This window comes from Chiloscyllium plagiosum, chromosome 4 (genome assembly GCF_004010195.1).
Source record: "Chiloscyllium plagiosum isolate BGI_BamShark_2017 chromosome 4, ASM401019v2, whole genome shotgun sequence".
Classification (NCBI taxonomy): Eukaryota; Metazoa; Chordata; class Chondrichthyes; order Orectolobiformes; family Hemiscylliidae; genus Chiloscyllium; species Chiloscyllium plagiosum.
The window spans coordinates 26,659,996-26,684,471 of record NC_057713.1 but is presented as its reverse complement, the minus strand read 5'-3'; positions in this window follow the sequence as shown (position 1 = coordinate 26,684,471).

The following is a 24,476-nucleotide window of genomic DNA, read 5'->3' as shown; positions in this document are numbered from 1 at the left end:
CATGGGATGCCAATTTTCCAATGCCCGGGGCAAATGTTAGAACCCATCCAGGGCATCTCCAGACTGACTGCTTGTCCAGATGCATTTCTAAAGATTGTGCCAGCACTAGGGATACCAATCAATTCTCGAATATCCTGGCAATGGTGTGTTGATCTGTGAAAAGTACATGATAAGATAGGGATAACAATGGTTGCGAGGGACATCATATTATTGGCTAGGTGGTTCAGGAGACAAATTTGATCAGATATGCTGAGAAACTCCTCCGAGCCATGCGTTGCAAAATCCTGCAAAAACCTCAATTGGTCAGCGTTTTTCTAGCATCAACTCCCATTTTTGTTTCAATGCCTTTTCTGGTAGAAGGTCAGGATGTTGTAAAGAGTGAACAAGTTGAGATACAAGGCAGTTTTCACAAATTTACCAGGTCACTGCATTTTCATTTTTCTATGACATGGAACATGTTTGTAGGCAAACGGGATTACATCAGAGTCTTCCTCAAAACTCCATTTAACACAAATTTGCGAGCAAACCCGTGCAATTTGTCTTATTGCAATGTTGTATTATTTAACAAGAATCTTCCTACTGCCTCTACCCAATATTTATCTCTTAATCAACATCCCTGCAAACATCATTCTCTGATCTTTATTCTTTGTGGAATTGAACTGTAAGCATAATGGCTGCACATTTCTTTCAGTAAAACATGACAAATGTACTTGACCAGAAGGCACTTTGGGTCATGAAAGACACTGTACAAATGCAAGGTGATTTTTATTTTTACAGTTAGGATGTTATCTCTATTCTCCAATGTCTAGCCTTATAATGGTGTGATTACAATAGCGTTGAGAATTGCATTCACATAAGTGCCTCCAATGTGCCTGTGGTGGGCTGATTAACTGTCTTATAAAACCAGGACAATATGTATAACCACTTCCCAAGAAAAAAAGTCACTGTCAGGTTGATTTCATGATGCAGTATCTGTCCAAAAGGAGATCTTTACAAAAATGTACCAGCTGAAATGAGCTCAGCTCCATGACAGAATTCTCCTTGTGAGCAGGACATTTCTGATGGGAGCACAGCTTTGTGGAATCACTTTCATAGCTTGCAGTTTCTGAGGACCTGCCTGCAGCAAACTTCAATTGTCTTCCCTCTGCTCTGATAGTCCTTGTTTGTGTTTCCAACATTTTGCAAAATAACAAATCAATTGGCAGCCTGTGGAGAAGTGTAGTATTGGAGTCTATACAGAGACAACTTTCTTTAAAAAGGAATAAGGCAAGTGGAACTCAGATCAGAAATATATGGAGAGCTATGGAGACTCATTAAAGGTTTTGTAAATGTGCATATTTCTAGCAACAGGAAAGTTAAGAGGGATTTTATATGATGCTTATTTACACTAATATTGATTGTTACTCAGGCATTCAAAGTACATCAATTGAGTTATTTTTGTGCAGGTATAAAAGACTTGTCTGCTCTTTTTGTTTCCATGGCAATAATCTGATGTTACCATAACATCAGGTCCAATTTATTCATAGTATAAAGTATATCATTTTTGCTTTGGAATGGAATTTTAGGTTTGTTTTATGTTGTGGGCCAAGGTTCCTCTCTCTTGTGGACAAATTTAACCTCTCTCTCTAGGTTTCAGGATTGACAAATCCAGCTCCAAGGTTCATGTGTACTGCAAGGGAGGCTTTAGGCCTTGAGCCCAAATGAAGCAAGAGATTATGAGGTTGTGTGTAGGGGGGGGTTGGGTGGGCAGACTTAGCCAGGAAGCTCTCACAAATCAGTCTTTGAAAGGAATGAAAGAAGGTAAATATGAGCACAATGCAGAGAGTCTAACTCCAAGGACCTCACGGTCACTTCCCCACTAATGTCTCATGTTGCTCCTCTTCATTCTTCATCCACCAGCAGTCTCTGTTACTCAGAACTAGCATCCAAATGTTTTACCTCACTCCAACACACATTCAAATACATACAAAGTTAACCCTATTTCCCGTTGCTGCACATACCTCCAGCTATTCAACTCTGTCATACACCAAACACATTGCAACTCAGTTACTGATATTCTTTTTTCTCTCATGTGATGCAACAGCACATCACTTCTGAAGAGATCCTGGAATTTTATTTAATACTTAGATATTGGCAACACACGCATCACTGAGGTTCGTACAGAGTGGAGAGATGCTTGCAACAAGTTGCCAGACATGAATTGACTGTAAAATGGCCAGAATGAAAGAAAAGATGAGGTTGCACATCTGTGCTGCAGAGATTCAGATGTATTTTGATGGGATAGTTATACAAAAGAATGCTGATGAAGGTGCATTGGTAGCTCTGAAAGATAACCTCCCCTCTCTGTTATGGAAAATAGAGGACTTTGGCAGTATGTTTTCCTTGTCATAGCCATTGTCCTGTCTCCCTATCTTGCTGCAGATCCAGAGACGTAACTGTAGTCTTCATCGAGGGTACAGAGACTGTGTGAACTACTCATCACATTCTCTGCCCTCTCTGAGGATGCACCAAAACTTCATGGAAAATCTAAGAGTCAACAACACATATCCCAAAGCACTCCACAGTATTTCCAAAATAGTGTAATAGCAGAAAAAAGAAAGAAACAGTTGTAGGCTTTTTGGCCCCTTTGGGTCTCCTTTGCTATTTAACAAGATCACGGCTAACCTTTTACTCAAATCCACCATCTTGTAATATCTCGAAGCAGTTATTTACCTCACATCTATCAACTCTATTGGATTTACTGTATTGGTAATGAATTCTAAAGATTCATAAGCCTCTGTTAGAAGGAATATCTCCTCATCTCAGCCATGACCCTGCATTCTGTGACAATGATCCCATGTTCTATGTTCTCTAGTCAGGGGAAACATTTTGTCTTTATCTACTCTGTCAAGCTGCTTAAGTTCTGTATACATTTTAATATGCTCACCTCTCATTTGCATGGAGAATTATGTGCATGTGTTATTTAATCTCTCCTCAGAAGCCAACACTTTACCCAGAAACCAATCAAATGAACCTCCCCTCTAGGGTAAGAATGTCCTTCCTTAGGCAGGAGATAAAAATGGTCTACTCTTTAGTGCAGAGAGTTAATTCCATTACTGACGCACAATAAATTTTTCCAATTGGTTCTAAACAAAGGCACCATGAAGTTGTCCTACTGTATCTTGAGTGTGCTCTGCTGGTCAATGGGCTCTGAATCATGAGAAACACTGTTTGACATAAGCTAAGAAGCTAATCTCCATGCCTGGTTTGCCCAGATCCAATCCCATTGGTGTCCTCTGCAGGTGGCATATAACTGTCTCGACATGAGGCACCTCTAACTCACTCCTCTCCCAAACAAAGGGCATCCTCTATCACCAATGTACAGTGACAGCAGTGTGTACTATCAGCTTCCAAATCTCTGACCTCTGCAACCTCAAAGCACAAGTGCAGAAGATGCATGGAAACATCCCAGCAGCAAATTATCATCCAAGACACACATCACCCTGACTTAAAATTATATTCCTACGCCTTCACCAGCTCCCTAATGACACAGTGAGTACATCTATACCATATTGATTACAGTGCTTCAATGTCATGATTCCTTATTTAGTGCACATGCACCCACAGGAAGAAACCTGCTCCTAAAAGTGTACAATAGGCTTTGTTGGGAAAAGAGCATTTTCAAAGGAATTAGCTGGAACATCAGTTTTAACTGACACTAATATGATGTTAGGGATTCATAGCTCAATATGGACAGTTAAAAAATTTGAGGAGTAATAATAGTTAGCAGAAACACCATCTTTGCAATATGCAATGACACCCTGAATGACTCACTACTGTATAGGTCGTTCTCCCATTACGTGATTTGGCTGTAACACGATTGGTGAATTGGGGAACAAATTCTTTAAAATGCAAACTCCTAGTTGGCCTCTACATGATTCTGTACCCGGTTACCTTGTGTCCACTCTAGATGTTTACTTCAGGTCAAGTAAAAGAGGTTGGATTTCAGGGCAAACTTTTTTTGACCTGATTGTTGATGTTCTTGAGGGCTTTTTTTTAGAAATTATTGTAGGAGAAAAGATTTGGATTTCAAGATTCTCCTCATTCTGAAAAATGCACCGAGCCATCCTCCCACCATTGGTGAGCTTTCTGAAAACATCAAATGCTATTTCTACCTCTGAACATAAACGGTCTCATTCAACCCTTGGACCAGAGTACAATAGCAGCTTTTAAAGCTTATTATTTAAGGCACACATTCAGGAAGCTGATTGCAGCTACTGAGGATGATAATGAGGATGATGTTCTTCAAGTTTGGAAGAGCTTTAACATTAAGAATGCTGTTTGCATCAATGTGGAGGCCTGGGGTGATATCAGTAAGGACAGCTTGCCCTGCAGTTTGGCAGAAGCTTCTCTTGGATTTTCTTCATGATTTTAAAGGCATTGATCCAGAGGAGCATCCAACAATCAATGTGTCTCTCTTACAAAGCAAGTTGGATTTGACTAAGTGGAGGCTGATCTACAATAACTTGTTGCGGTGGGGGAAATTGAAGCTGGAGTTGAAGACGATGTAAGTCCTGGATGCAGCATTACGAGAACTTTCCACTTTGCCTTTGTCTTCTATCCTGAGGGAAGTTGAGAAATAGTTGCAGCTCTGAGAAGACAATGGCTACAATGTAGAACACAGCAAGAAAGCAGTTCATGGCATAAACTCGGACATCCCATGAACAGCTTCTTCACGATGGCAAAAGCAGCAAAAACTAGATGCTTTTTTTAAGCCAACCCCCAAGAAACAGTCTGAGGACAATGAACCACAGGCATCCACTTCTGGACTAAATATTTTCTTTCATCATAAGTAATGATAAGGCTGATGATGACCCTCAGTCCCTGTCTTAATACAGTTCTCTACTGTAACTTGGCAAACTCAGAAACCCCTTAAAGTGTTAAATTTATTGTATTATTTAATTAGAATATATGATTTTACATTTAAATAGACTATGCTATCATTTATGTTCGGCTAACTATTACTTTTGTTTTTAATTTTACTGATATTTTTAGTGGTTGGTCCCTAACTCTGTTTTTCCACAGGCCTCACTATTTCTATTGCACAATTTTCTATAACACAAGGTCACACAGGAGCACAACTCCAGGTTATTCCTTTTAAACAAGGAATCAAGCAGGCTCAAAGGGGTCATGAAATAGCCTTAGCGAGCAGAATTAAGGAGAATCCCAAAGCATTTTATTCTTATATAAGAAGCAAACGGGTAACGAGAGAAAGGATTGATCCACTAAAGGATAATGAAGGAAGGCTGTGTGTTGAACCTGAGAGAATGGATGAGATTCTGAATGATTACTTTGCATCAGTGTTCACTGAGGAGAGGAACATGATGCATCTTGAGATTAGAGATAGAAGTTTGATTAGTCTGGATCACATTGACATAAGTAGGGAAGATGTGTTGGGTAGGCTAGAGGTTGTTAAGGTGGACAAATCCAGAGGACCGAATGGGATCTATCCCAGGTTGCTGAGGGAAGCAAGAGAGGAAATGACAGATATCATTGTGGCATCCTTAAACACAGGTGAGGTGCCGGATGACTAGAAGGTTGCTCATGTTGTCCCCCTGTACAAAAAGGGTAGTGGAGATATTCTGGGTACTACAGACCAGTGAGCCGAACGTCAGTGGTGGGAAAGTTGCTGGAGAGGGCACTAAGAGATAGGATCTATTTATATTTAGAAAAGAATGGGCTTATCAGTGATAGGCAACATGGTTTTGTGCGGGAGAGATCGTGCCTTACCAACTTAATAGAGTTCCTCGAGGAAGTGACCAAGTTGATAGATGAAGGAAGGGCTGTTGACGTCATATACATGGACTTTAGTAAGGTGTTTGATAAGGTGACCCATGGTAGACGAATGGAGAAAGTGAAGTCATATGTTGTGGAGGGTGTTCTAGCTAAGTCGATAAAGAACTGGTTGTGCAGCAGGAGACAGAGTAGTGGTTGAAGGGCATTTCTCAAAATGGAGAAAGGTGACCAGTGGTGTTCCACAGGGGTCAGTATTGGGGCCACTGTTGTTTGTAATATACATAAATGATATGGAAGAGGGCACTGTTGGTATGATAGCAAGTTTGCAGTTGACATGAAGATTGGTGGAGTAGCAGAAAGCATAAGGGACTGTCAGAGAATACAGGAGGATATAGATAGACTGGAGAGTTGGGTGGAAAAGTGGCAGATGGTTTTCAATCCAGACAAATGTGAGATGATCCATTTCAGCAAGACTAATTCTAGAGCGAATTATACAATGAACGGAAGAGCCTTGGGAAAGGTTGATGGGCAGAGAGATCTGGGAATGCAGGTCCATTGTACCCTGAAGGTTGCTGCACAGGGTCAAGTGGTCAAGAAGCATACAGTATGCTTGCCTTCATTGGACGAGGTGTTGAGTATAAGAGCTGGCAAGTCATGTTAATATTGTATAAGACATTAGTTCGGCCGCATTTAGAATACTGTGTACAGTTCTGGTCGCCACATTACCAAAAGGATGTGGATGCTTTGGAGAGGGTGCAGAGAAGGTTTATGAGAGTGTTACCTGGTATGAAAGGTGCTAGCTATGAAAAAGGTTGAGTAGGTTCGGTTTATTTTCATTAGAAAAAAGGAGATTGAGGGGGGGGGGACCTGAAGAGTATAGACAGGGTGGATAGAAACAAGCTTTTCTCCCAGGGTGACGGATTCAATGACGAGAGGTCATGCTTTCAAGGTGAGAGGTGGAACGTTTAAGGTGGATACACGCGGCAGCCATGGTAGATTCATTTAAGATGCATCTGGATAAATGCATGAGTAGGTGGGGAGTAGAAGGATTCAGATGGTCAGGAATTGACCGACAGGTTTAGACAGTACATTTGGATTGGCTCAGGCTTGGAGGGCCGAAGGGCCTGGTCTTGGGCTATAAATTTTCTTTGTTCTTTGTTATAGCAGAACAGACTGTATATACAATGCATGCAGTCATATTTTATAGATCAATTGATAGACGATCCTGAGGAAAGAGTTCTGAAAATCATGGTTGCTGTGGAATTGAAATAATATATTCAGTCTTCCCATGGATGATCAGGAAGACCTAGAAAATATCTGGAAGGTTCTTGAAGATCAGTTCAAGGTAAGACATTACTTCAGGATTAACAGTATCCAACTCATCTTGTACAGACAGCAACCCCAAGAATCTATTGAACAGTTTGTTAGAAGATACTACAGCAAAGGGCATGAATGTAACTTTACTGAAAAGGAATTGTCAGACAGGTCTATTTAGTCATCACGTTTACACCTCTAAGCTTTCAGAAGGATGTCCTCTGTATGAAGAAAGAGGAATATTATTCATGTATTCATGAGGATGAATGCAAGCACAAAACCATAGTGAAAAGCTAATAACTACTACAAGCTTTAGAAGCAGCCAACATTATGGCTAGTATAAGACTATAAGAAATTGGAATAGGAATTGGCCATTTGCAAATGCGCACCTGCACCCCCCCCCCCTCCCCCCCACCCCGCCCCAGCTTGTTCCACCATTCAATAGGATAATGGCTGATCTGACATTCTGTGCATACACGTTCCTCTCCTTTCTCCATAACTCTTGACTTTCACTATGGCTTTGTGCTTGCATTCATCCTCATGAATACATGAATAATATTACTCTTTCTTCATACAGAGGACATCCTTCTGAAAGCTTAGAGGTGTAAAGGTGATGACTAAATAGGCCTGTCTGACAATTAAGAATCTATGTCAGCCTTTAATGTACACAACACCTCTGCCCCCACAGGACTCTGTCTCTCTATAGCAAGAGTTCTGCAGTCTCACAACTCAGAAGAAATTTCTGTTCAGCTCCAACTCAAATTAGCAACCCTTTATTCCAAGAGAATTCCCTCTTGTTCCAGATGCTCCCATGAGGAGAAACATTGCCTCAGCATTTACCCTGGCAAGTTCCTGCATGATTCAATGAGATCACCTCTCATTTTAATACATTTGAATGAGTTGGAACCCAACCTGTTTAAACTTTGCTAAGAAGACAAGCCCTTCATATGCTCAGAAAAGTAACCCAAACCAACAAATTCCATAACAGATGTGTTTTGCTGTGTCTACTTGAAAGCTGACCAGCTTTTCTTGATAACTGTAAAGCACGTGGCATGGCAGTAACATCATCAGACTAGTAATCCAGAACTCCACACTAATAGTTTGAGGACTTGAATTCCAATTCTACCATGGCAGATGTTCAAATTTGAATTCAATCTTTCATAAGAAACTAGATTTAAAAGCAAGTCCAATTGCAATGATATAACTATTGTCAACCATTGCAAAAACCCACCTGGGTATTTAGAGAAAGAGATCTGCTGACCTTACCTGGTCTGGCCTACATGTTAATTTTGGACTCACAGCAATGCAGTTGACTTGTAACTGCTCTCTGAAATCACCTAGAATGCTATTCATTTCAAGGACAATAAGGGAAGGGCAACAATGGAACTACCCACATCACATGTAAAAATAAAATTGGTACCACGAGGGACTGACCCATATCACGTTATCTCACTATTCACAAACAAATGGTCTCACAGAACAAATCATACGTACATTCAAGAAGGTGATCATCAAGCAGCAAAGTAAGACTATTATATTAAACTGCTGCAATTCTTTTCCAACATTAATTATTTTTCCCAGCATAATTCACGGCTAGAAAGCAAATTGTTGAAGAAGACAACTCATTTCCTCTTTCTCAAGATCAATTTTGAATGGACAATAATATTAACTTTACCTATGAAATAATAAAAAGGTAAACAATTGTTAAAAAAAACCCAATAAAAACACATGCCTTCTATTCAATTAGACATTCCAGTAACTGTAATCTCAGAATACATCTGGAGCTAATATCTGAGGTTGCTTATAGTTATCATCTTACTGATTCAAATCAAGTGATACCAACTTTCAACATCCCTTGGTCTACATCAATGATGTATGGCATTTGAGAATGCATTTCTCTTTACCAGCTTTAGTAATTTTCAAGGCTTGGGAAGATGAATTGCATTGACATCATCTCTAATTCACTTGAGCTAACATTTAATACTCTAGTATTTATCAATAATCTTGAAATGTCTAAACAAGTGCTCAAAAATAATAAACATAAATGGGAGAAACTGATGGGTAATCCCAAAAGATCAGTATCTAGGACAGCAGTACCTTTGAAATAGAAACATTTCAGGCAGAGAGTGTAAACCTGTCAACAAAACTCTTCCAATCATTTAACAGATTACAGTGTTCTGCACATTTTGATGTCTTCAAGAATAAACAGTTTTATCAAATGATCTTGCTCTCCAATTCAAGCTTCCCCTTCCTCCCACTCCTACCTTCATTTTGGAACTCGATCCTGTGGATTTATCTGCACACCAGTATATTACTGCAATAACCATTTTTCATGTGTCACATTATGAGAATGATTGACAAAGCTCGAGTTTAATGTAAAAAGCCACTGAAGTAAAAAGGAACAGTTATTTATAAAACACCGCTCATAAATGTCTCTAAGTGCTTCAATAAATGATCAATTAATCTGGTCTTTTTATTGGTGTTGGTGTAGGGGAAAAGTATGTGTCTCTGTCATCAGCTTTGTAAAATATTTCAAGATCTTAAAAATTCATCAAACAGACAAACAATATTTCAGTTTACAACTCATCCAAATGACATCCAGATCTATGGTACTTCGCTGAAACTTTAGCCTTATTTGGGCAATATTCACTAACTCTAGGTCAAACCCTTGAACTTTCTCTCTCACATCATTGTGGACTGCAGCATTTCAAGAAGGCTGCTCACCACCTCCTTCTCCAGGGCAATTTAGGATGTTAATATATGCTACTTAGTCAACAATGCTCACACACTGAATTAATAAGAAATAGTATCTCTGATGTAAGGTTGATCCTAAAAGTTTCTGATGCAAAAGGTAGCATTCCTAAAAACTATTGCAAACTTAAAAAAACAAAACCTGGAAAATTTTCTGAGACAAAGGTGGCATTCCTAAAAGCTATTGCCCACATAAAGAACAAAAACAGGAAAAGGTACTCAATGTGTTAACATTCACTACACAAACTAACTTCCTGTCCCACAGGTCTGTTGTTCACTGAGAAAAGAAAATGTATTCCAACAATGAAATGATTTCTTACCTTCTCAATTTATGACATCCTGCTTCTCATCTAAATAAATTATCAGTAAACACTCAATTTAGCCTCGTGATGATTTTTATGGACCACAGTCAGGATTGATCCTGAGTCAATATCACCTAAATTGTGAAGTTTTAGGAATTGACAATGAATCATTCATGTAGCTTTCATCCAAACCTTTTTCAAAACTTCATTATCACAGATCTTCTGAGAGATCTAGTCCAAGCACTTATTGAGTCCTAGTCAAGATCCTGCATGAAGACAGTATTGTATGTTTTATTAAATGTAGCCCAGTGCTGAGTTTTCTTTGACTGTGTTTTCTCTGCATTTGTTCCTTCTGCATGTGAACTATTGGAGAGCTATGAACTACAACACAAAGACCTTTTTATTTTCACCTTTTTTTTCATTTTTCTTGTATGCATATTTTACTAATCTACCTGACCACCCATGGACTACTCTCTTGCCTTTTTACTTATTATTCCCTCAAAACAGGTCCATTCCGTCTATCAAGACCAGCGTTTGATTGTTTAGTCTATTTTTAGATTCCTAAAATTCACTTTTATATCGTCCACAAGTTTGATGAACATTTTTTCAAACATCTTCATCTACATCAATAAATTGCAAAAAGCAAAGATTCTACAGTGGTGTTCTATGGGACTGTGGTTCATCAGTAAACAAGCAAATCTACAGGCATAGATAGCAATGTCCCATCCACAGGATAACAATCATTTTTTTTATCCACTACAGCAACTTTTCAACAAGTTTCTACTTTGCAATGTACACTATCATGCAGTACCTTTCCAGAAAGAATAGGGGAGTTCTATCCACTGCCCTGACAAATATGCATGTTTCACTCAACATCATTAAACAGAGATTAACCGTTTATTATTTCATTGCTGTAGTGTACTAATGAGCTGCTCTGTTTCTCTACATTTCAGCAGGGACTGCACTTCACAACTAATTCTTTGGCTGTAAAATGCTCTGGGATGTTCTGAGGTTGTAAGGGGCACTATAAAATGTAGCTATTTCTTTTCAAGCTCATTGAACGCTTGCTGAAAACTGTGTCAAGATGACACAAGTGGATAAAACATTAATTGACACTGATAAAGCGACCCAAAATTGGCCATTAAGCCTGAAAAGCAGGACCATAAAGCATAAATTTAAATTAATGCAAAGTAAATTAAAACAGATATTAGTGTATGAACAATCCTTACTGCTGATCGTTATGTTGTCCAACATAATGTCCAACAACTAAGTTCTGTTGGGGGAGGGGGGGGTGTTAAAGAGAGATAGAAGGAAGATTCAGAATGGATTTCTTAAGGGAACGTCATGCCTGACTAACCTGATAGAGTTTTTTGAAGAGGTAACAAAGAGGATTGATTATAAGAATGCTCTTGATTTAATGTAATCCTTCATGGACCTCCAGAAGTCTGTGCTATTCCTCATCATTGAGCTAAGTTAACCATCACCGTCATGTTTATGGGTAGGAATCCACAGAGTTTGCATGGTCTCATGTGATAGAGGAAAATCATTTGTTAGCCTAATGAGCAGAGGCTCATCTCTTGAGCAATATGTAGTACATTGCATGTCCTTGACAAAGTATTACTTGCACTGATATAATACACATTGGCAGGGAGACAATGAGGAGGTCTCGGATGGTAGGTCCTCCTCCTTCAGAATCCTAAAATGTTCACCTACATATAACATCAATATGATGACTGGTGATGAATGCACTCCTCAGTACTAACATTTTCAAATCTTTACATCCTTAAATAAGAAATATTAGGAGCCTCTTGTGATGATACTATGACTGTAAGAGGTGTACCTTATCTTGGTCTTTTTTCATGAAGAAAGGCTGAGACAGAGGTGTCAAGCTCCAAAGTCTGCTCAAAGCCAATAAAGTAAACAGCTTGTGACATCTTAGGCTTTTGTTTTAAAGTTGGAACAATAGAAGCAGCCTGAATGGGTGATGTCAAGCTTCCACAGAACCAGGATTTTTAGTTTTCCCTTTCAGGACTTGCTGGGGTCTTCATACTGGATGTAGAAGCTCTTATTCCCCTCTCTGTTACACCTAAAAGCTGGGGCTGGCTTCTTGCTGCGAGAATTGCATGTGAGACAATCTATTTTATTGAATTTGCTTTAGCCAAGGATGTGTTTATGGGATGTTACTACATTGAAACAGTTAATGAGTAGTAGTTAATACTTATTATTTTGTTCTGCATTTTTATGCAATTATAGTTAAGCTAATTCTTTTCTTTTATTTTCATTTTGTCTGTATTTTCTAGAGCATGAATAAATTAGATTTGTTTACTTATAGTGTGGAAACTAGCCCTTCGGCCCAACAAGTCCACACCGACCCTCCGAAGAGCAACCCACCCAGACCCATTCCCCTACATTTACCCTTTCATCTAACACTACGGGCAATTTAGCATGGCCAATTCACCTAACTTGCACATTTTTGGACTGTGGGAGGAAACTGGAGCACCCGAAGGAAACCCACGCAGACACGGGGAGAATATGCAAACTCCACACAGACAGTTGCCTGGAGTGGGAATTGAACCCGGGTCTCAGGCGCTGTGAGGCAGCAGTGCTAACCACTGTGCCACCCACATAAACTGAAACAGTGTGGAATGAGGTCATTTGGCCTACGGTTCCTTCTGTGGTTCTTTGAAAGAGTTATTAGATTAGATTCCCTACAGTGTGGAAACAGGCCCTTTGGCCCAACAAGTCCACACTGACCCACCGAAGAGCAACTCACCCAGACCCACTCCCCTCTGACTAGCACTACAGGCAATTTAGCATGGCCAATTCACCTAACCTGCACTTCTTTGGACTGTAGGAGGAAATCGGAGCAAACCCACGCAGACTGGGGGAGAATGTGCAAACTCCATACAGACAGTTGCCCAATGCGGGAATTGAACCTGGGTCCCTAGCGCTGTGAGGCAGCAGTGCTAACCATTGAGCCACCGTGCCACCCTACTCAATGTGTTTTGTTTTCAAGCCGATAGTAGGACCAACAGAATTGCACCTGGAACACAACACCTTACATTTACCTTAAAAATAAGAAAAAAGTGATGGTCTGGAATATTTTCTTAATATATTTTGAACATAGGGACTAGGAGCAACAGTAGGCCTTTCAATCCTTTGACCCTGTTGTACTATTCAATATGACAATGGCTAATCCTTAACAAATGATGAACTATAGGAATAATTTCTTCAGTTGATTTGAGAACGAAAAAAAACTGATCAAATAATCATAGACTAATAAGCATTCAATCGATTCTTGGAGGAAGGTGTCAACAAATTCCAAATAGAGCTGAATATTTTTAAGAAATTATCGGAAATGACCCAGCTGATCTGACAGTAGCTAGACCGTAAACAGTCTAATTCAATAACCTTTCTTCAGAACCGAAAGAAACAAGTTTTAAGCAAATGCAGAGTGTGGAGGCAAGAGAAAGAGATGGGGAGAAAATGAAAAGCTAAGTTCTGTGATGGGGATTGTTAAAGAGAGATAGAAGGAAGATTCAGAATGGATTTCTTAAGGGAAAGTCATGCTTGACTAACTTGATAGAGTTTTTTTGAAGATGTAGCAGAGAGGATTGATGATAAGAATGCTTTTGATTTAATATAATCCTTCATGGACTTCCAGAAGGCATTCAATATTACATTACATAATATTCTTGCAAGAAAATTTACAGCTCATACAGTAGAAAGGTCACTATCAGAATGGATTCAAAATTGGTTGAAGTATAGGAACCAGAGAGCGATGGATATTTTTTCAGGCTGGAGAAAGATTTGCAGTGGATTTCCCCAGGGTTGGCAACAGGAACCTTGCTTTTTCCGATATAGATAAATGGTCTAGACCTTAGTGTGTGTGGGACACAAAATTTTGAAGCTTTGTAAATTTTGAGGTAGACAATGTTGAACACCAAAAGGGCATTTCTGCTTGAAGGATAAATCACAACATGTCAATTTAAGGCAAGGATCTCTAAGCATCTAGCTGGGGTCAAAGGGAGTGAGTGAGTGATAAGAGAACAAGCAAACCGACCAGAGATACAGCCGAGTCAAGTTCCTGAGTTGTGCATATGTCCCTGAGTGCAAAATGTCCATTAGAGCATAGAACAATAAACATAGAACATTACAGCGCAGTACAGGTCCTTCGGCCCTCAATGTTGCACCAACCTGTCGAACTAATCTGAAGCCCATCTATCCTACACTCTTCCATTTTCATCCATATGTTTATCCAATGGCCACTTAAATGCTCTTAAAGTTGGCTACTGTTGCAGGCAGGTAAAAACAATGACTGCAGATGCTGGAAACCAGATTCTGGAGTAGTGGTGCTGGAAGAGCACAGCAGTTCAGGCAGCATCCGAGGTGCATGCAGTGCATCCCACACTCCTACTATTCTCCAAGTAAAACAAGTACCTCTGACATCTGTCCTCTATCTATTACCCCTCAATTTAAAGCTGTGTCACCTCATGCTAGCCATCACCATCCGAGGAAAAAGGCTCTCACTGTCGACCGTATCAAACCCTCTGATTATCTTATATGTCTCAATTAAGTCACCTCTTAGCCTTACTCTCTCTAACGAAAACAGCCTCAAGTCCCTCAGCCTTTCCTCATAAGACCTTTCCTCTATAACAGGCAGCATCCTAGTAAATCTCTTCTGAATTTTTTCCAAAGCTTCCACATCCTTCCTATCATGCAGTGACCAGTACTGTACACAATACTCCAAGTGCAGCTGCATCAGTGTTTTGTACAGCTGCAGCATGAGCCTATGGCTCCAAAACTCAATCCCTCTTCCAATAAAAGCTGACACGCCATATGCCTTCGTTAAAACCCTATCAACCTGGGTGGTAACTTTCTGTGATCTATGTACATGGACACTGAGATCTCTCTGTTCATTGATACTACCAAGAATTTTACCATTAGCCTAGTACTCTTTATTCCTGTTGCTCCTTCCAAAATGAATTACCCTCATAATTTTCCACATTAAACTACATTTGCCACCGCTCAGCCCAGCTCTGCAGCATATCTATGTCCCTCTGTAACCTGTAACATCATTCGGCACTATCCACAACTCCACCGACCTTAGTGTCATCTGCAGATTTACTGACCCATCCTTCTACGCCCTCATCCAGGTCATTTATAAAATTGACAAACACCAATGGCCCAAAAATAGATCCTTGTTTTTCACCACTAGTAACTGAACTCCAGGATGAATATTTCCCATCAACCACCACCCTCTGTCTTTTTTCAGCTAATCAATTTCTGATCCAAACCGCTAAATCACACTCAATCCCATGCCTCCATATTTTGTGCAATAACCTACCATGGAGAACATTATCAAATGCCTTACTGAAATCCATATACACATCAACTGCTTTATCCTTATCCACCTGTTTGGTCACCTTCTCAAAGAACTCAATAAGATTTATGAGGCACGATCTACCCTTCACAAAACCGTGTTGACTATCCCTAATCAACTTATTCCTTTCTAGATGATTATCAATCCTATCTTTTGTAACCTTTTCCAACACTTTACCCACAACTGAACTAAGGATCACTTGTCTATAATTACCATGGCTATTTTTGAACAAGGGGACAACATTTGCTGTCCTCCAGTCTTCTGGCAATATTCCTGTAGATAATGACAACATAAAGATCAAAGCCAAAGGCTCTGCAACCCCCATCCTGGCTTCCCAGAGAATTCTAGGATAAATCCCATCTGGCCCACAAGACTTATATATTTTCACATTTTCCAGAATAGCTAACATTTCCTTCTTGTGAGCCTTAATCCTATCTAGTCTAGTAGCCTGTATCTCAGTATTGTCCTAGACAACATTATCTTCTTTCAATGTGAATACTAATGATAAATATTCATTTAGCACTTTTCCAACCTTCTTGGACTCCACGCATAACTTGCCACTATTGTTTGGCCCTAATCTTTCTCTAGTCATTCTTTTATTCCTGATATAGAACATAGAACATAGAACATAGAACATAGAAGAATACACTTTTCCAACCTTCTTGGACTCCACGCATAACTTGCCACTATTGTTTGGCCCTAATCTTTCTCTAGTCATTCTTTTATTCCTGATATCTGTATGTCCATTCTGCAACATTCCAATGATAGCTCCTGTTGTGTGCTGAATTCAGCACTGTAATGCAAAACCACACAGTAAATAGATCAGAGATGTGCCATTTAGAATTCTTACAGGTTGGCACATGTTGGATGCCAATGTTTGTGGATGTGGTTGATTATGGTCAGGGCTCATGGAGCATGACCAGGGAAAGCCACTGCCAGGTGTCCAACATGGTACCTTTCGGAGTGACCCTGAGATGAGCTGAGGTCCCCAGGTACCAGTTTCAGTCTGGACTCTGACTTGCCTTGTGCAACCATAGGCTAGAATCATATCAGTAACTTCCTTCTCTTTGATGCATCCATAATTCCAATTGAAAGAATTTATTCATGGGATGTGATCATCTCTGACCTGGCTCGGACATATTGACTATCCCATATTACCCCAGAGGAGGTGGTGATGTGCTATCTGATTAGATTAGATTAGATTATTTACAGTGTGGAAACAGGCCCTTTGGCCCAACAAGTCCACACCGACCCGCTGAAGCTCAACCCACCCATACCCCTACATTTACCCCTTTTACCTAACACAATGAGCAATTTAGCATGGCCAATTCACCTGACCCGCACATCTTTGGACTGTGGGAGGAAACCGGAGCACCCAGAGGAAACCCACACAGACACGGGGAGAATGTGCAAACTCCACACAGTCAGTCACCTGAGTCGGGAATTGAACCCGGGTCTCTGGCGCTGTGAGGCAGCAGTGCTAACCACGGTGCTCGAGTTAATCATCAATCAACATCTCCACTTCTGATCTGAAAAAAAAGGAGGTTTATCATTGGCAACATAGCTGAAAATGGTTGCACCCAGGATACTACCCTAAGACATTAGGGCTCTTATGGCAAAGTGATAGTGTCACTTCCTCTGAGCCAGGAAGCCTGAGTTCAAATGTCACTTGTACTGGAAGAGTGTCATAATATCTCTGAACAGGTTGATGAAAAATACCTAACCTGAGGAATTCCATCAAAAATATCCTGTAGTTGAGATAATTGGCTTCCTCCAAACATAGCTGGAAATGTGTTGCTGGAAAAGCGCAGCAGGTCAGGCAACATCCAAGGAGCAGGAGAATCGATGTTTCGGGTATAAGCCCTTCTTCATTCCTGTAGAAGGGCTCATGCCCGAAACGTCGATTCTCCTGCTCCTTGGATGCTGCCTGACCTGCTGCGCTTTTCCAGCAACACATTTCCAGCTCTGATCTCCAGCATCTGCAGTCCTCACTTTCTCCTCCTCCAAACATAATTGACTTACATTGTGCGAGGTATGACACTGACCAGCAGAGAACATTCCCTTTGATTCCAGTTTCACTAGGGCTCCCTATGCCATATATGGTCAAATGCTGCTTTGTTGTCAATTGCAGTCTCTCTCATATCACCTCTGGAGTTGAGCTGTTTTGTGCATGATGAATCCGAGGCATCAACAATGTCATGAGCTGAGTGTCTTTGGCAGCATCCAGTGCCTTAGCTGAAATCATGTGGAGTGAATCAAATTGGCTGAAGAACTGTCATCTGTGATGTTGCCAACCTCAAAATGAAGCCAAAAGGAGTCATCTATTCAGCATGACTGGCTCAAAATGGGCACAAATATTTTAGCCATGTCCTTTGCACTGATGTTGTGGGCTTCCCCATCATTGATATTTGGAGGAGCTTATTGGTATTGTTGGGGATATATGTTGGTCAAACTCCTCCTGTTGTTTAATTTCTCATCATCGTTCATGACTGAATGTAGCAGGATTGCAAAGCTTAGACCAAATCTGTTGGTTGTGGAATTGCTTAGCTCTGACTATCGCATGGTACTTCTGTTGATTGGCAAGCCAGTAATCCTGTGTAGTAACTTCACTCAGTTGGCAACTCATTATTAGATATGCATGATACATTATTAGATATGCTCCTTGCATGCTCCTGTCTGGATAGAGAATTGGCTAACTGATCGAAGAGATAGCAGCTAATGAACTTGGGACAAAGGGAGCACTTTCAGTTTGGCATCTAATGGGGTATCACAGGGATTAGTGCTGAGTCTTCAAGTATTTACAATACATGTAAATACTTAGACGACAGATATGAATGCATTGTCATGAAGTTTGTGGATGACTCAAAAAGAGATGGGAAGGCAAATACTGAGGATGACAAAAAAATATCTAAAAAGGGATATAGTCAACTAATCTTGGTAAATAGAAAAACTGTGGGAAATGTAAAATTGTGCATTTTGGCAGGAAAAATACAATTACATAACATTATTGATAAATATTATTTAACTGAGAAAGATTTCAAATAAATTGTAACACAAATTGTTTTGGGAATCACAAGAATTTAGCATCTATGCTTAGCAGATAATACGGAAGGAACAGTTGGTTATTGGCCTTTATTTCAAAGGAAAGGAGCATAAAAATAGGGAGGACTTGGTAAACTTACACAAGGCTGTGGTCAGACCAAAATTTGGACTGCTGTGAGCAGTTTTGTTCTCCTTATCAAAGCAGTATATCCTGGTATGGGAGGCAGTCCTGGGAAGGTTTCCTTGGTAGTTTCTGGGGGTGGAGAGATTTTCTTAGGAGGAGAGGTTGAGCAGGTTGAGCTTGTACTGAATGGAGTTTAGAAGAGTTAGAGGTGATGTTATTATAACTTCTAAGATTATGCTCATAACATAATAAAATAAAAATGTTTGTTCTCTTCAACTGTTACGACAAAGGAAAGAAAGTAAATATAAGGAAAATCTTACCATGCTGTAACAATTCTTAACAAAGAATTACAAGTTAAAACACTGATGAACTAAAACAAGTACATTCTATTTTTATGTGGATTTCTGAAGGAAGAACAATAAGTGCAAATAGCTTATTACAGGATAATGCCATCTCACAGAATTTTTCCATTGATTTGCCCAATTGTGTTATCCAGAAGAGAAGAAAGAAGTAGTTCTGGATAATTTATGCCCTGATTATACTGTGTCAGACACACGTTGTGCTTCACATTCAGGAGAAACAACTTATATTTCTTCTTTAGGGACACTACAGGAACATTAATTCAGCTCCACAAGCTACCCTGAATAATTCTGTTTGTTGAGCTTTAGACTGCATCTCATTACCAGCTGTCAACAAACAACCTGAAGACGTTTGGGCATGTCAAAGTTTGAGGAGGGGGGCATCTGCCATCAGCCAGTTATTTTTAGAAAAATGGAATGGAAATAACAGCAAAGTGGACAAGGACTGGCCATCCTGAGACCTTGACTAGCAATCTGGTGACAGGAATCTCCTCCAATGCTGCGAAGTTTAAATTTAATTAACTGAATGAAAATCTCAAAACATCTCACAGCTGTGATGATAACCAAGAAATGGGTGGATTGTTTAAAATTCCATTGTGATTCATCGTTAGTGAAGGAAATGTGCTGTCCCCAATGTGATCTCACCTGTATGTGGCTGCAGATCAAAGTGATTGACCCTTGACATTCTCTGAAGCAGCTTATTAAGTCATTCAGTTGTATTTGTGAAGTCAGCTTACCCCTACCTTCTTAAAGATGTGTAGTAAATTCTGCCCTTATCAATAAAACCCACTTCTTGTGAAATAATGGCAATTTTATAAAAGGAAACATTTTGCTGCAAGTAGATCCATTGGAAAGGGTTTGGTTGCCCCACTGTTAAATTATTTCCATTACCTTCCAATTTACTGACTTTTTACCCTGAAGTTACGGATACAGGTTCCTCTAGTGATACTTGACAGTGGAAATGAAGGCTCTGGAATATTTGTCCAATTAATCATCTGTGCTCATTCAGTCTGAACTTTGGTGTGGCCCCAATTTATATCCAGGGAAACCAGTAAGTTAAGAATACCAAGAAGACTGGCATTAACTGTCCTACTTTTGTGAATATGATTATTTTAAAATTGTTCAATGTATGTATTGCAAAAATGTTCCCAACAATCTTCAGAGAACCAGTTGAGATTCTGACAAGCAAATAATCAGGCAAACGCAGGTTTGAAAGCAGGTAAAATAACAAGGTGCATGTGTGTGTGTGTGTGTGTGTATGTTTTTTGTGTATGTGTGTGTGTGTCTGCCTGTCGTTAAAGTCAGCATAGCATATTATTTGTGAACATCTTGGCGTGTGTGAAATCGTTGTGTCATTCACTTGGAAGCATGGATATCAACTGAACAGTTGACTCAACACTTAACACCAGGCAGAATAAAAAGGGAATCCAATAACAATTTATTTATCACCATAATCTTCAGACTTGGATACTTTCCATGCTTTGGGCATTTTAACATGGAAGCTGGACTGCGTTTGTTTTTAAGTTAAAGTTTAAATGCTTGGTACATTGAAATGAGGCAGGACTGGGAAAAAAATAATGAAGTTCCATGGTAGGGGTGAAGGGCAGAGGACATGGTGGCACAAGACTTCTGTGTTTGATCACGGGACAATTAAGGAGGCCGAAGATGTGTCAACACAGGTGCGAATGGTGGAATGATGAACAATGACTACCCAAAAGCAACAACAAGAGAAACAAGAACAAAGAAAACAACTGTAAAGAAAATATGAATAAAATTAGGGAAATAAATAATTGATGAAATAATTACTCTAAGATCTGAAACAGGGAGGTGGTTTTGGCTTTATGGATCCTGTGGAATGTCAACAGGATCAGTTGGGCAGTTAAAATGTCTGACCTGACTCATCTGTCAAATTCTGATCACTTGTAAACTAACTTTCATTTTAATCAGCTTTTCTGATCTGAACATTTGCCAAGAAACAGGCTGATTACAGTTGAACTCTACTTCAGGGTCCGAAGATTTTATTGAACCATGGGAATAATTTGAACTCTGACCTAAACATGTAAGCAGCTACAGCCTTGTCAAGGGGTGAAGACTATGGGAGGGGATTGTGAAACCAGTTCTTTGTTTTGAACACTTTTAATTCACAGTCACTGTGGAGACATAAGGAGTAGGAATCTTGTAGTAAACCTATTTAGACTGTCTCTGCTAGCAATCTACCAGTTCATTGCTGTGAGACCTCCCAAAACATCCACCCTTCGTGACTTTCTTTTTTGTCATTGGCAGTACTTAATTAGCACTGGGAGAGAGGCTCAGAAATAATAGATGATGGATCTGTGCTGATGGCCAAAACACTCAGGCACAACAGGCAAATACCGTCAGAAGATCCAGGAAAACTCAATCACCAACCAGAGAAAAAGATTTGAGGATGAATGCAGGCTGCAATTAAGGTGGGCTGGGGAGAAGGAGGTGTAGGGGTGTGTGGGGGTGGTGGAGCTTGCTGGTAGTATTGAGGGAGGTTGGGGGAGGGGGGATGGTGCAGCTGGTGGATAATGAAGGAGATTGCGTGGACATAGACTGGGGGAGAGGGTGACTGCAAAACATGGATGAAGGTGAGGTGAGGGGCATGCAAGAAGGGGATGGAGGGAGAGGGAATCTCTAAGGTGAGGAAAGAGGTGTGGATGGAAGAAGCTGCAAAGCAGGTGGAGAATGGAGGGCTGCAAAGGAGACAGAACAGTGTTCAAGGTCTCTAACAGGAATACAAAGCTAACTGTAAAAGTGAGGAGAACTTGAAAACATTGACTCCTTGAACATGAGTTTTAAGTTTATTACCGAATGAAAAGTAATGAATCCTCTTGTAATGTACAGAATCGATTGTGAAGTTCCAATTTGAGAATTAGTTTGGTGATGCTGTTTAAAAGTTAACAATTTCTTGGTTAAAATCTTTCAACTATGTGCATATAAGATTCGTGGTGTTCTTAGACTATGACAGCTGCTTGTGCAGAATTTTTTTATTACTAACTTATGCCTATTATCTTGTGCCAATATTGAGATGTCAAAGAAATGAATAATTCCCTTGATTATCATGGCTACAAGTTGAATGAGTTTATTATTGAGAGTATTGATGGATTTTCTAATCTGCCCTTTCTGTGGGTCCAAAGCTGTCAATATAAAGAGAGAAGATATCTTACCAGAAATACTGAGCATGATATTGAACTCAACAGCATTTGATCACGTCCATTTGCAGTGATTTGTGTTCAAGACCATTATATTCAAGATAATCAATCTTTGTTCCAAAATGTTCAATCATTGGTTGGTATCCAGTAATGAAGTCAGTGATCATGAAATGAAATCATCGTGTTCCAACAGATAAAGTGCAAAGATTTATTTTCCTTTAAAGTGCTCAACAGTGTTCAATTGAAATCATTGGAAATCAATAAGGAATAAAGTTAGTTAAAACACAAACTGGATCAGCCTGGAAGCAATTAATAGAAGAAAAATTTGGGGATTCAAATTTTTCTAAATCCTAGCTGCAAACAGTCATTATTTTTAAAAATTCACAACAATGAAACTTTAATTTTATTACTTACATTAGCTTTGTACCTGCTAATGCTTGATATTTTGACTTAATATTGTATGTTTATTGTTTTATGTTATTATAATTCTCACCCCTCTGTTCCTCTTCTCATCTTTCCTTCCTGTTCTCTTTCCTCTGCTCACCTCTCTCCCCCTTCCTACCTAAATCCACATCAATCTTCCTCCCTACCCTAGTCCACTCCATTCTCTCATTCCTCTCCCACTCTGCAATCTCCTGTACCCCACATTTTCCAGCCACCACACACCTGTCTCTGTTTCCACACCCCACGTCTCTCTCCCCATTACTACATCCCTCTCCCATTTCCCCAGCTCATTTTTCTCCTTTATTCTTTCTCCATCCAGTTGGTCTCCCCTTGCCATCTTCCCTTTCCATTCCTCTTAGCCTCTATACTCCTTTCACCTTCCTCCAGATTCCACAATTTTGCTCCCACTCCACCATATCCTTCCCACTCTGCGCTGTCCCCTTCCCAGCTCAACCCGACCTCCTTCACAACAACCTGTCCTTGTGTTTCACTTTAACTTACTAGCTCCTCTACTTCTTTTCTGCTCCTTCGTCCCCCCATTATTCTCATCCATTACCTTCCCTCTCTTTTCCATTCACTCACCCTTATCCTCACTATACACTCCCCCTCTTTTCTCTCTTCACCGTTCTTGCTGTCCCCAGCTCTGGTCTCCCCTCTTTACCTGGTCTCGCCCCACATCACCTGCTGCTCTTATCTCCCCTTTTCCCTCTCCCCAATCCAGCCTCCACTAATCAATCCCAGACATAAACTGGGCAGCCACTTTGCAGAACATTTCTCTGTCCACAAGAATGACATTGACTTTCTTGTTGCTTATTATTTCAGTGCATCATTTTGTTCCCATATTCACATTTCCATCCTATCTCTGCTGTAGCGTTTAAGAGAAGCCCATGCAAACTGGAGCAAAAGCACCTCATTTTCCATTTAGATACTTGACAGCTTTCAGACCTCAACATTGATTCCACCAACCACAATCCCAGCAGATCAGAGGATAATGCTGTTGAAGGTAGTTGGAAGTATTTCATCACCTCCTGGCCACCTGAAACCTGTCATCTACAAGACTCAAGTCAGGAGTGTGATGGAATACGTCCAACTTGCCCAGATGGAACACTCAAGAAGAGTGTTCTTTACACCAACACCATCCAAGACAAATGAGCTTGCTTATTTGGCACCACATCCACAAACATCCCCTCCCTCCATCACTAACACTCAGTGGCCGCAGTATGTACTATCTACAGGATGCAAAAAAAAAATATCGTGCAAACCCATGAAGCCCATCAAGTAAAAAAAGGGCAGTTGGGATACATGGAACACAATCACCTGCAAGTTTTCTTCTAATGTACTCACCATACTGACTCAGAAGTATAATTGCTGTTCTTTCTGTGTTGCTGGAGTTCCCTTCTTAATGGCATTGTGGGGCTACCTGCAGCACATGGACTGCAGCAGATCGAGAAGACAATTCACCACCAACTTCTCAAGGGCAACTGGTGACAGGTAATAGATACTGGCCTAACCAGTAATGTAAATATCTCATGAACTAATTTTAAAAAAAAAATTAGACCTTAACACTGTCCCCATGTTCATTGTTTCCTAATTCCCCAACTCCTAGTATTTTGCCTGGCTTTTGGTAAACCGATTTCTGCTATTAACACCAACCATCTACTTTTCCCCATATTTTATTGAGCTTAAACCCATCTCTTTTCCACCCTCTTTTCGTTCTGAAGAGGAGTCAATGGAATTGGAATGGTAACTAGTGAGTTTTGAGAAGATCTGTAGCTCAGGTTGAGTTCTGGATGTAGATTTGCTCGCTGA